Source organism: Suricata suricatta, chromosome 5 (genome assembly GCF_006229205.1).
Source record: "Suricata suricatta isolate VVHF042 chromosome 5, meerkat_22Aug2017_6uvM2_HiC, whole genome shotgun sequence".
Lineage (NCBI taxonomy): Eukaryota > Metazoa > Chordata > Mammalia > Carnivora > Herpestidae > Suricata > Suricata suricatta.
The window spans coordinates 110876644-110890819 of NC_043704.1; the positions used below are offsets into that span (position 1 = coordinate 110876644).

Below are 14176 nucleotides of genomic sequence, written 5' to 3' on the forward strand. Positions count from 1 at the left end.
CAACAGGCTCACTAAAGCTGAGGCAATGGGGCACCTGGGTGACTCAGTAGGTTAAGTGTCAGGCTCTTGACTTTGGCTGAGGTCATGAGCTGTTTGTGAGATGGAGGCCGCTTGGGCTTCTCGCTCTCTGCTTCACCAGCTCATGCACATGTGTTCTCTCTCTCTCTCTCTCTCTCTCTCTCTCTCTCTCTCTCAAAATAAACAATGCTTAAAAAAAAACCACCTTGAGGCAACGAGGGGCATCTGGCTGGCTCAATCGGTGGAGCATGCAATTGGACATGGAAGCTACTTGAAAAGGAAGAAAGAAAACTGAGGCATGACCTGAGCCACAGAGCATAGGAATTAAAGCCCATTATCACAGTATCAGCTCCATCCTCATCTGCCTACTTTGGTCCACCGTTCCCCCAAAGTCAGCCAAACCTTACCACCAACATGGAATGTCCAGGTACTAGATATCTGCACACTCTCTAAATGGTAATGCAACTACAGAACACACCTGGATGCCCCCGGAATCAAAATGCTAGTATCTGTTTCTAAAATAGGCGTACTAAGGAGGGGTGGGGTTGAGAATACAATAATCTTAATTTGGAGAAATCAATAAAAATAGGACAAGTATTTATCAGCTCTATGTTGTGGCACAAACTCCATCAGGCAGATGGCAGAAAGGAAGAACAGCAGAGACACATCTAACCCTGGAGCTCCTTGTCCTCACCTTTTCCACTGCACAGTAGGCGGGCCTGGTCCTTGTCCCAAAGGACTCTGAACAAGGTCCCAAGCACATCAGTTTTGGAGGCCGGATGGAAAGTGAACAAAGGTAGAAATAAAAACTCCCCTGAGCACCTTGTGTCACAGCTCTGGAGAGTTGGCAGTTACTCTAAAGCAGCAACCCAGGAAAAGAAAATTCTCATTGCCTTGGTGCAGGGGCACCACGGAACTTGACCCAGGGCCAATCCTGGACCACACTTCACTAGTCAATCTTTTGTTCCACCTTTAAGAAGACAATAAGACCTTCTCTTCACCTGCTTTCTAAGCAGCACACCTAATAAAACCTGTTTTTCTGAGAGCAAAGCCAAGCAAGAGAATTAAAGAAAATGGTGACATTTCATTGCAAGTAATTATTGTGAGGCTCTCGAGTATTTGATTATAGCTCTGAGCCAGCTACCAAGTAGCTTCCAGATCTTTCGGATCCATTGCAGGGCGGCTTTAAGTAGTATAAGACCTCCTACTTGGGCCTCTAAACAATAATGACTCCCGGAAGGTGGTCTATAAATGCCAAGGCACACCACAAATGCCCAAGGACGGGGTCTCTATGGACGCTGGGTCTGCATCTTCACTCTTTTACTTTCTAAAAGCTTCATGTCAGAGAAACTGAACTTGAGGCCAAAACAAATTGATTCTATCTATTTGCCTACCTATCTATTTATTTATTTTTTAGAGACGGAGAGACAGAGCACGAGTGGGGAAAGGGCAGAGAGCAAGGAGACATAGAATCCGAAGCAGGCTCTAGGCTCTGAGCTGTCAGCAAAGAGCGCAACATGGGGCTCAAACTCACGAACTATGAGATCATGACCTGAGCCAAAGTCACACGCTTAACGGACTGAGCCACCCAGGTGCCCCCAAAACAAACTGATTCTTATGCTGTCAGCATACAAAATGCTTAAAGCAAATTGGAAGCGAAAGGTGGCAAAGGAAACAGCAAATATTAGTTACCATTCAAATGCTACAGCATAGAGAAGAGACTTGGCATTTTAAGGTTTGCCTGAATCACATCTATGCCGAATGGTCCTGAAGACAGGACAGAGGAATATTACGGTAAGACACAGATCCATAAATATTATGGTTCAGTTCAACTTCAAAATCATGTTTTCTCCAAGCAATTGTTACCTTTTAGAGATAAGAAATCCCCACCATGCAAGTTTCCTTCAAGACTTTTTTTTTTTAAATTCTCCATCAAGGTAGTAATACTTATGGAAGGAAACACTAATTCACTCTTCTGTATGCCAGGCACACAATATTTTGAAGTAAATATTACCACTTTTGTATAGATCATTCCAAGGAAGAGACTCCTGAGACCCAGAGAGGTTAAGTAACGTGCTCAAGGCTACACAGCTAGTGTGTGCTCTAGGGCCATGTATTCCAGAGACCTCAGCCTCACCCAAGCAGACAAGCTGCCTCTCATAGTCCTGGGACCAAGGGCCAACAAATGTTTCAACTCCTAAGAGTTTTACACAGTGGCAAGATCCTATAAATATTTAAACTGAATACAACATTGCGATTGGCACGCAGGCACGCAGTGGAAAGAGGATTAAATTCAAATTGTAGAATAAAAACTACAGAGGCAGAAGCTACAGAATAATGCCTCCCAGACAAGGCCACTTAGAAACCAGTCCACATTCTGAGGAAACGGACCAAAAAGGTCAACAATCTGTCTTAACCATTTTCTTTATAAATCCGCATCATTTTTTTAAATTTCATAAGCATCTATATCACATGTAGCTTTTTCTTTTTTTTAATTTTTTTTGAAGCAGAGTACCTCCAATAGAACAATAAGCATCCTAACTCCTAGCGAACAGCATGGATTTCGTACGTGGAGTTGATAAGCAGTATCTGGTTTTACAAATGGCACGATATCATTTAGCAAATTCAAACATTACTTGTTCCCCCATGGCCCATTTAAAAAAAAAAAAAAAAAACACCACCTTTCAGCCTTCCCCACAAAAGGCCAGAGTGGATTGAAAAACCACTCAGCTGAATGAACAAAATAATTATAAAATGCTCATTCACATGAGATTTTGTTTTCCTTACCAAAGGAAAAATAAATCTTCCCTGCCTCTACTATTATTGAACCACTCCTAGGTGTTAAAATAAGGAAACTCATCAAGTCATTGCTAACTAATTCCATTCGCATAATAATCTTAAGTCTCTCCCATGGAGCAGCAGTCACATTTTTTGTCTACATTCATTACAAACCTGGAAGCCCCGGCTCCCTGAGAGCCCGGGGGGCTCAGTCAGTGGAGCATCCGGCTTTGGCTCAGGTCATGATCTCATGCCTGGAGCCTGTCTTCAGATTCTGTGCCTCCTTCTCTCTCTCTGACCCTCCTCTGCTCATGCTGTCTCTCTCTGTCTCTCTCTGTCTCTCTCTCTAAAATAAATTAAATTTCCTGGAACTGACAACAGTGAAGAAGAGGGAGGCAAAGACGATTGAGAGAATATAAACTTGAACCTATAAAATAAGTCACAGAGATGAAAAGTACAGCACAAGGAATACAGTCAATAATATTGTAATAACACTGTATTATTGATACAGATGGTGACAGTGACAACGCTTAACGTGTGGAGCGTCAAGTAAAGAACTGTTGAATCATTATGTTGTACACGTCAACTTAATGTAACATATGTCAACTAAACTTCAATTAAGAAAAAATAAAGAGACTGGGTGAAGTCTCAGAAGGGTAGGAGACATCCAACTTCCTCACCATGGGGGTTCAGGGAAGCCAGGCCACAGACTAAACCACTCAGGAAGCACTCTATCAGCTGTGCCTCTCTTTAAAAGTGTGAGTTCAGTAGGCTCCTGCATATTGTTTATTTCCTCCTGAAAATGTGTTTATAATTTCGAAATCCTTTTCCCAGGGTTATGTACGGCCATGTCATCTTAGAGAGCTTTCCGATAACCGTGGTTATTGAGCCAAAGACCTATTCTCAGATATGAAGCTCTTCTTAGTAACATTTATTTAGGGACACCTGGATGGCTCACTAGTTAGGCATCTGACTTCACACAGGTCATGATCTCAAGATTCATGAGTTCAAGCCTCACATTGGGCTCTGTGCCGAAAGTTCAAAGTCTGGAGCCTGCCTCTGGTTCTGTCTGTCTGTCTGTCTCTCTCTCTCTCTCAAAAATAAATGAAAACATTTAAATAAGAAAGAAATTAACAGTTATTAAAGGTGCAAAAAGCATAGCACTCTATATCTACCATATATTCAATGACAGTACATTTTCAAGAAAATTGTAAAGCAACAATTAGCCTACGATTATATTAGTAAGAGCCCCTGCCACTTACTGACCACCTATTTTGGCTGGGGACTAAGGCAAATATATACAGTACTTCAATTATCCTTTCTAACAACATTAATGAGGTAGGTGACATGAGACCCTTCTTGTCTAGATGTAGAGGCATTATGGAACTCGTCCAGGGACCCCTGGCAGATCAGAGGTAAATTTCTCTAAATTGTGATGCGGGAAACTAGAAAGAATCGAATTCCCACTCTGCCTCCATGCTGGACAAATATGCAGTAACTTCTACCTCATTTTATCCTGGATTAAACTCTAGCCAAAGACCGCTACTGGTTTCATGTCAGGGGTCGGCGCTTACAGACTCTCTGAGACCCCTAGGGAAGGACGGGAAGGCTGCAGCATAGAGGGCTGTGTTCAGTTACAGGCGTCCCTGAAAGGCACTGGTGGCAGAGATAACCAGCCCCTGAGCATTCAAACCCACATCCTTCTGCGCAGCATTATGTAACCGCGGTGGCCCTTCTCTCTAGTGGATGCTCATTATGGAGACACCCTCCCCTTTCCAACAAAAGTTTAGGTAGGTATTTAAGTCACACTGTTACACATGAGGGTTACCAACTAGTAAGATATACTAGGATAGTCCCTAGAAGAGTATTTTTACCACCACATCAGGGTCACTGTCTTCCTCCTGCACCCCATCAAGTCGTCGTTTAGATTTTCCCTCAGATTGTGTATTCTTACACGAACTTCGTTGCCCAAAGTCTCTTCAGCTCCACAAGCCAAACCACAGCCTTACTATTTATGACACAGAAGCTTTTATGTTCTAAATGACTGCCTATACTTTTAAATGAATAAAACCAAGAGTCTTGCTTATAATATATAAAATAAGGCTTCAGAAAAACTACAAAAAAAAAAAAAAAAGATAGCAAGGTAAAGAATCAGAACTTGATTAAGGCCTTCCACAACAAATAGGCCTCAACCAGAAGATAAAGAAACATAGCTTTGGAAGTGTGTGTGTATTCTGCATGTGACTTTTTCCAGATAGCAGTAAGTCCTATTAAATAAGCTGCCAAAAGCAAAATGCCTAAAACTGATAATGCAGAAGGCTTCTCCAGTGAACTACAACAGAAAATTATTAAGAACAAAGACTTGCCCACTGACACCTCCTCTCTTTAGCTATAATGCTAAGTAACTACCCAGCAAAAGCTGTATTAACACAGACCAGGACTTTTTACATAGGTCTGTAAATGCAGCTATTGGCAAAAAAAATACTTCTAAACATATGCCTTCGTGCACATATAGCTAAGAACTGGGCTAAATGAGGTTTGGCTCAAGTTATAATCCTGAAGGGCTGATAAGAGCTAACATTTATATAGTATGTTTACACAGCTTAACTAACTGAAAATAACCAAATGAGCAGCCTGAACCCTGAGGGGAGCCTGTCTTCGTTAGACCAACAGGGCAGTTTCTCCTGGTCACCAGAGGAGGCTGGGAATTTGTAATCCCTTTCAAAGCACGTGATGAACCTCAGCAATAAATAATATTTACAGAGTTCTCATGATGTAAGTGATGCTGACTTGTCCAGAGATTGGAGACACCATTACTGGGTGAGGAGCAGTGCTGGAGGGCCAGGGAGCAGAAACTTCATCTTCACACAAAGAAGTCAACAGGTGCTACTGAAAGCCAAATACTGTCTTTTGTGTAGAAATAGAAAGGTTATTATCTAAAAATAATCGTTAGAAAGTGAAAGAGGCGGTCACCAAGACATAAAAAAGGGCAAGGAATGTTACGTTCCAGTACATATTTTATAAAATTATTTGATTTTGTAAGTCCACAAAGGTGGGATTTTAATAAAAATTTTAAATTAGTTTAATTTGAATTAAAGAAATACACACATGCATATATGAAGTGATGTCTAAATTGCCTGGGCTAGGAAAAACAGTGGAGGACCTCAATTATTAAATATAATATATGTTAAATCCAATAAATAAGTTGCTTTTTTGTGTCCAAAAGGCCTTCCTTCTCCAGTGAGCTGGAGTCTTAGGAGGCGAGGTGTCTATAGATTGCTAAGCAAAAGGGTAATGTGCCAAGTACAGGAATACAGGCTGGAGAGCCCTGGCAATACGGGGTGACAGACACTGCAGAAAAGTCACCTGCCCTCCTGGCCAACAGGTGAAGGGAGTCCATGAATAACACACACAGGGAACATCAGCACAAGACTCACCTTTCCCAAATGCGGGTGAGAGAACATCTACCATCCGTGACCCGACACAAGGTCTGAGAAGAGGCCACACCAGAATTCACAGTAAGCCCTCTAGGAATTCAGAGAGGGGGTAACCCTTCTTCTCAGTGGTAAGATAAGGAGAAGCTCCATAAACGGTGGACTCTAAACTGGATTTTGGGGGTGCACAAGAGCCCAACAGGTAGAGATGGAAGACAGGACCTGCTCCAGGCTGAGGGAACAAGCTGATAAAGAAAAGCCAGAAGTGGAAAAAATGAGATGGATGGTGCTTTTGGAAATGAGACATGGTCTAAGACACATCAAAATGCACACGGGGGCAATGCTGTTGTTGCCCCCAAGAGGGGCATGTGGGGGACGGGTGGGAGACTCCCAGGACAGTTAGTTCACTGGTTTCTGGCAGAGTGGCTCAGTTGGTTACGTATCTGCCTTCAGCTCAGGTCATGATCTCTTGGTTCATGGGTTCAAGCTCCCCGTCGGGCCCTATGCTGACAACTCAGAGCCTGGACCCTGCTTCAAATTCTGTGTCTCTCTCTGTCTCTGCTCCTCCCCTGTTCATGTATTGTTTGTTTGTCTGTCTCACTCTCTCTCTCACTCTCAAATAAAAATAAACGTTAAAAAAATATGGGGGGAAAAAACCTACAGACATGTCAACTTAAATAAAAATTTTAAGAAAGGGGTATGTTTCTAAAATTAACTAGTTTATGGGAAGATGCCCTCCATGTTTAAAGTAACTGATCTTGCTTATGACAGACTTAAATGCCAGACACTGATATTTCGTTTATTACTCATGTCATGCCTCTCATGTCTCTGGGGTTTCCCCAAGTCCTTAGCTTTGTTCTAGTGAATCCAATCAATACTTTTTCCCTATAATTCCACAAGAGTGTTGAACCCCTAAGACCTGAAGATTCATGTTTCAGGTACATTCAGTTCTCCCTTCAACTTACAAAACAAATACCATTATAAATGGACAAATTCCTTTAAAAAATAATGTTTCCCCCTTTGGCATTCTCATGTAGTAAATGTTCCTTTCAAAAATGCAATGATAAATTGAAACAACATTGACGCATATAGCCCCAAGTATTGGTTTTGGTTAAAATATACACACCTGCCTCAGGTTTCTGTGTATCTGAGCAAGTTGTAGCAGTTACTAGACTGCACATCAACCTATTCCTGCAGATCCAAATGAATATTCATAAATCCATCTATTTTTACATGTAAAGCATAAGCTTTCAAAAACAAGCGTGAGCCTGTTAACTTTAACTCTGTCCTTTATCAACAAGTTTCACTTATGAAGCCAAGTGTTACAGGTAAATCTTGGATGAACATTAAGAGGTCAACACATCTTTACTTTTAATTCCATGAGTAAAAATGGTAGGTGCTGAAGATACAATGGCCCTAGCTTCCTCAGCTCCGGATGGAGCTTGAAGAAACAAAAGGAGGACAATTAAAGAACACAAGTTAAGCACTGATGGTTGTACCCCAGGGCCCTTACACCACCAGGCCTCCATAAGGTGACTAGTAAGTATTAGTTAAATGATTAGATGAGCAAATGGATATAAGCATAGGTTGATGGAAGGATCAATAGTATTTCTGACTAACAGAGAAGAGGGTAACTTCACCAAGTGTGTGGGGTTGGGAACAGCTCCCCAAAGGCAGAGTGCAGGCTGAACAGCATCTGAAAAGCACTGCTTCCACAGGTATCAGAAACTGTCCAGGATAAACTGGCTTTGACAAATGTACTTAACTTGTTATGTGATGTAATTATTTTAGCACAATTTAAAAAATAAACACATGAAATCTAGAACTTAAAAGGTATTTTTCCCTTAGGATGAAGCTGAACATTTAGTTTTATAAGATGACTCTATGTAAAAATCAAATATAAATAGGGCAGATGACGTGTGGATAGAACAAAAATTGAGAAGTATGTGAAGAACTGAAATTTTTATAAATATTTTAATGTTTGTTTATTCTTGAGAGAGAAGGAGGGAGGGAGAGAGGAAGGGAGGGAGACAGAGCACAAATGGAGGAGGGGCAGACAGAATCTGAAGCAGGCTCCAGGCTCTGAGTTGTCAGTGCAGAATCCCATGCCAGCTCGAATCCATAAACCACAAGATCACGACCTAAGTCTGAAGTCGGAAGTTTGTCCAAATGAGCCACGCGGGTGCCCTGAGCTGAAATGTTTAAATGATGGCTGAAATTCAGGATGTCCCAGGAAAAAGGAGAAGAGAGATATTCCAAAGAGAGGTCAAAGCATAAGCCCAAGCAAGCCAACAAGAATCTGCAGGGAGTTGGAATCAGCAGACAGGGCTGTAATATAAATCGTGGTAGAAGATGCAAAGTGTCAAATCACAGAGCACTAGATCTACCAGATTCACCAGAATGAACTTACCTTGTCGGTGACAGGGAGCCACAGGGACGTGGCTCTACTTATATTTTAGAGAGCTCCTTCTCATGGGTGACTGGGGGGCAGGGACTGGGGAGTAGACTGAGGTAGGGAATACAGACGTAGTAGTAATCATAAACAAGAAATATTTAGGTGTTAAGAAACTCATCAGGCTTTGGTGATTGACTGGATATGAGCAGATGAGATCAAGCTATAATTTAAAGTTTTATAGCTACACTTACTAATGGATAGTAGTACCTAAAAAAGGGCTGAAGTCAGGGAGAGCTTTGCGGGAGGTTGTTTTATGTTTGTGTGATACTGAAAATAAGCGTAATTAATTGATCATGAGCATGCTATCCTAACAAAAAGAGAAAGAAACTGGTAAAATGAGAAAAGCTGATGATATAGGTTCAAAGTGGATAGAGTACAGGAGACTCTGGCCCCTTCCTCCTGAGATGACTGCATTAAAAGACAGTACTGTGTAAGAATAACGAATCCCAGCAACAATTTGTTAAATGAGGAAGGAATCCAGAAACTGAGGTCAAACAGGGTGCTTGGAAACCATATTTAAGAGGAAGCGGTGCCTTAAAGAAATAGTAGAGTTGCGACACCTCAATTCAAGGTTGGGAATGTGTAACAGTTTGAGTAGACCAGACTTATCAGTACACCCCCCAGAACTGGGATCAGGTAGAAGGATCAATGACCCAGGTCCAAAGGAAGAGGCATCTCCTTTCAATCTCTCTTCTCAAGGTCAAGCTATCTTGCCCTTGGCACATCAAGATTTCTAGGTGACCCACCTACCTGCACAGCCCTCCCCTTCCCCCTCTGCTACTCAAAATGGCAAATGTTCTGGTCCATCTAACTCTCAAATATTTTTTGGTTTTCCAACAAGTTTCACGGAGTTTAGTTGAAGCCATGTGAAATACAATTTGAAAATTCTTCCCAATAAACACAGAAGCTATTCTTACAACAGCTTCCCAGGAGGAGGTCACAGCCAGCATGGGAAAGATCTAGCCTCCTGCTGACCGGAGCTCTCACTTGCTCCATCGCTCTCCCCTTCCTCTCTGTACCCAGTTTCATACCACGCCTTGCTAATTTGTGACCTAAGCAGAAATTATAACTTATGCCTACACTTACATAGTAGATCTGGGCTCCTAAGAGGACTGGACATCTGTAGTACTTGACACTCAGGACTTTGGCAAGATGCCAACATTTCATAGAGTACTTTAAATATTTTGGTCTGAGAGTTAACACAGCATTTCCTCACTGGTCAACATGAGCAGCCCAAGCAGACGGCAAAGTCTATTTCCCTCAACACCAGATGTTGCACTCCATTGTTAATGCAGTCTTGCCTACAGAGACGACAGGAGGCTGGAAATATCGGTAAGTAAAAAAAGGGTCCATCCAATGCAGAGTATGTTTAAAGAATATTTGCAATTCCAATGTGAAATGGCTGCTTGTGCTTGTGATGACCTAAATTCTTTTCTTTTTTTAATGAATTAAATGATAAGTGACAGATTTATCAGAGAGATTTTACTTTTCCGGGTTCAAAAACTAAAGTAAGTCCAAATTTTGCTTGTATTTTCCCTGTAAACATGCCTTTTAATTGCACGGAGCAGGATTTTCCTCCATGAGCTCATGCATTAGATTTTAAGAAATCCCCCCTCTTTTTTTAAAGTTTATAAACTTACTGCTGGTAAAACATAAGACAGTGTTAGCATGTGTGTGGACAGTGGGTTAAAATCCGCTGGGGATATGAAGGAGCAAGGATACAGCTGGGCTGTGACGTAATCCTCCGAGCTAAAGGAGTTTGATAAAGAAATAAAATTCTGAAAAGAAAAAAAGGCAAAGCAGGTTTGGTTTAAGAGTGGGCACTGCCAAAACCCTGCAAAAACTGAAATCAAAGGTAAAATACTTCATGCAAAGAAGTATGTGAAGTCTTCTCTGAAACCTAAACACCTGGATTTAATGGTGACCCACAACTGATTTTCACAGGAAAGACACAGGAACTAAATAAGCCTCAGAGTTGCTATTTTATTTTTTTTTATATCTTAGGTTTTGCTTTTCATAGCTTGATTCTTAACTTCTGATTTCCTCCTCTGAGATTTTTCAAACATTTAAATATCAACTATTCAGAGTTCTTTTAGTTTTATTTTGCAAATGGCAAGGACAAAAAAAACATACTTGTAGAGCCTATTTTTGCTTATTTTCTAGAAACTAAGTAATAAAGTTCATAAAATCTAAACTAACAAGTAATTTTAAAATGTAGGGTTAGAGTAAGTTAAAACTTATGCTTAGAACCCACTCCAGTATATATTTCCCAGCCAAAAAGCTTTCTTAAGAGCTCCATTTATTGGAGAAATCCAAAGAACACTGTAACTGAAAGAAGGTAGGGATAAGTTAATTTACCAAACACAAGTGTCTCCCTACTCTGCCATGAAAAATGTTTTAAAAGTCATAAAATTTAGTGTTTTTAAAAAGCTGTAACTCTTAACTAATGACTCTAAATGAATAAATGAATAAAATGCAACTTAAGTCTTTTTCTAATTCATTTTTATACCTACCAACTATCTTGCCAGTTTTCCCTCTTAAAGATAACATCCACAGGGGTATCTCTATCCATCTCTAGTTCTCTTTCCATCCTAGACAGCTTTCCATCCACACCAGCCCTGCCCATTATAGGGGAAGACATTTCTTCACCTTTGTGCTTCGTCCGCACAAAACAGTTCACTGATGGCAGGGATTACCTCATGAATTAGAGATAATCTGAGAACAAAAATCCAGAGTAAAAGTTTGTTTTAAAAAACATAACCAAGATCTAGGCTTGCTTATGTTTGGCCATATGCCCTGTAAATTACATAGATTTTTTTTTGTTAGCCATTCATTTATAATCTTCCTAATACCTATAAATACCTAATACCCTGTAAATTACATAGATTTTTTTGTTAGCCATTCATTTATAATCTTCCTAATACCTATAAATACCATATGAAATTACTACCATATGAAATTTCCACTTCTGTAGGTAAAAAAAAAAAAAGCCAATTATTACCGATTTTATATGACTCAATCTAATAAAAAAGGGAGACATAGTCTCAAAAGGCAGCCCCATAAGTCACGGGGTGACACAGAAACCTTTAATGGTATTTTACATAATTTTTATATGACAGTGAAATCCAGGACTTCTAATAACAATTCCAAGTAATGAACTCCCATAGATACAGCCCTCTTCTCTTAAAGCCTTTGCACAGATATTATCAACACTGGATGTTTCCAGCAGCCAAATGACACTGGGAAATGCCTTAAATTGTTGGCTCTATTTTACCGGTTAAGAAGCTAGGGTCCAGGGAGGTTCATTGACCTGAACAACACAACACAGCTACTAAAGGCCAACGACAGGACTTAAAGGAAAAGGCCGTCTGGCTGCAAATCTAGCACCCTCTCACCTATCCCATATCTTATCTCTGATCTAATGACATGATGTGCCCAATAAAAATTGTAATTCATACATTAACACAAGTTGGAGATGCAAGAGTGTGCAGGACTTCTCAACCTCTTAACTAGCTGTTTACAAAACAGTGGCAATAATCACACTGCATAAAATAGTCAATATTATGGGGACTCAAGATTTTTATAGAGGCACTCTCCCATGGTAGGAAAAGCAGGGCCTTTGAATTCAGCAGGCCAGCTGAATTTGAACTACTGTGACCTTGAGCTATGCTTGCTTCTTAGCTCCTTTGCCTCCAGGATCCGCCTCTGTTCCATAACCAATATAACTTCACAATAAAGCTATCTCCTTCTGAGCTGCTATTATAGTAATGGAGACACCTTCGTATCTGGCACAGAGCAGCTATTCAAAAAAAAAATCGAATTCTCTCCCCCATCCTCTAATAACTTATTAAGTTAGAGATAGTACTGGCAAGATTAAAACCTCACAGGGTATTTCTTCGCTTCATAACGGATACTCACAGGGCCAAATAAGAAATCACAAAATAAACGAACACGAATACTTCCCCCAATTCATCTCCTATCACTTAAACAGAAACTGGGTAATGTGCCAACACACAAGTAGCAAGTATCTAGTAACGTATGTCCACTGAACACCAACTGCCTCCAATGAACAAGCAGACCCATCCTTCCTGGCCAGACCGGTGGGCCTGACAGCTAGAGACCAAGGGGCGTAGAGCCCTGAGCCCCATAGGTGGTAGTTCTAGACAGACAAGGTAGGAAATGACATGACCATTGTTGCTAGCTTAATTCACATACTTCACGGATGCATGAATAACCAAATAAATAGACAATCTTATCAAAAACTCAGGAAAAAATTAAAATTAGAGATATCCGGTCTGTAGGAATTACAATCATAGACAACGAAGTTTTACATATTTTTAAAATTAAGTTACTCTTTCTAAAGGTCATGTATCCTTTTTTTGGTATTTACAGACAATTTACGACATGTATTAATTAAGGCCTAACATCAAAATAAGCAAACTAACCCCCAAAACTCCTTATTAAAAAATGTAATAAAATATATTTTACCCAGGAATTCTCAAAATTCTGGTCTCAAGATCCTTCTCACAATATTCAGAAGTCCAAAGAGTTTTCATTTATATAAGTTCTATCAACCCTATTTACTATATTAGATATTAAAATTGTTAAATTTATATTTGTAATTCATTTTAAAAATAGTGTCATCTGTTAACAAGAATAACACATTTTTAGAAAAAACATAATTTTTCAAAAAGCTTTAATTAGAAAGGCAGCATTATTTTACATCTTTGCTTACCTCTTTAATATCTGGACTATCCACGTCGTCATTTGATCAGTTTCAAAATGTAGGGTTTTAAAGAAAAAAACATTTATTTATTTTTGAGAGACAGAGCATGAGCAGGGGAGGGGCAGAGAGAGAGGGGGACACAGAATGTGAAGGAGGCTTCAGGCTCTAAGCTGTCAGCACAGAGACCAAAGCGGAGACCGAACTCACAAACCGTGAGATCATGACCTGAGCCGAAGTCAGCTGCTTAACTGACTGAGCGACCCAGGCACCCCATCAAAATGTAGTTTTAGATAAGGTATATTAAAGAAAATCTAGTCTCACACAGAAATATAATAGGAAAAGGAGGAAGTATTTTAATAGCCTTCTGGATTTTTTTTTCCTTTGGTACCACGTCAAAACTCAAAAAGTGGTTGTTTCTTAAAGGTTGTTTGCAATGTAGAATCTAAATCCTTACCAATGAATATTCTTCTTACATTAAAATCCTTTAGCTAACTTATTAGCCTAATTTATGTTTATTTATTATGGAGGGAGGGAGGAAGGGAGAGGGAGACACAGAATCCAAAGCCGGCTGCAGGCTCCAGGCTCTGAGCTCTCAGCACAGAGCCCAATGCGGAACTCAAACTCATGAGCAAGGTCATGAGCAAGGCACCCAGGTGCCCCTATTAGTCTTTGGATAAATCTTCGACCTGTGTTAGATTTTATAGCACACATCATCAATAGTCATTTGGAGATGTACTGTCATGCAGAAGTATACTATTATATAAA

General features: G+C 40.2%; 2 protein-coding genes across 7 annotated transcripts in view; one reads left to right on the plus strand and one right to left on the minus strand.

The window, feature by feature from the left end:
- MED12L (mediator complex subunit 12L) overlaps positions 1-14176 on the minus strand; it is a 320540-nt gene that overhangs the window by 164923 nt on the left and 141441 nt on the right. The window lies entirely within an intron of this gene.
- The window catches only part of P2RY14 (purinergic receptor P2Y14), a 54258-nt gene that overhangs the window by 18069 nt on the left and 22013 nt on the right, over positions 1-14176 (plus strand). For 2 of the 6 annotated variants that reach the window (XM_029940039.1, XM_029940041.1), the window contains exon 2: positions 9918-10017. The exons of the other annotated variants lie outside the window; for them this stretch is intronic. The gene's annotated coding sequence lies outside the window, so the exon portion shown is untranslated. The remainder of the gene's footprint in view (positions 1-9917; positions 10018-14176) is intronic. 6 annotated transcript variants of the gene reach the window in all.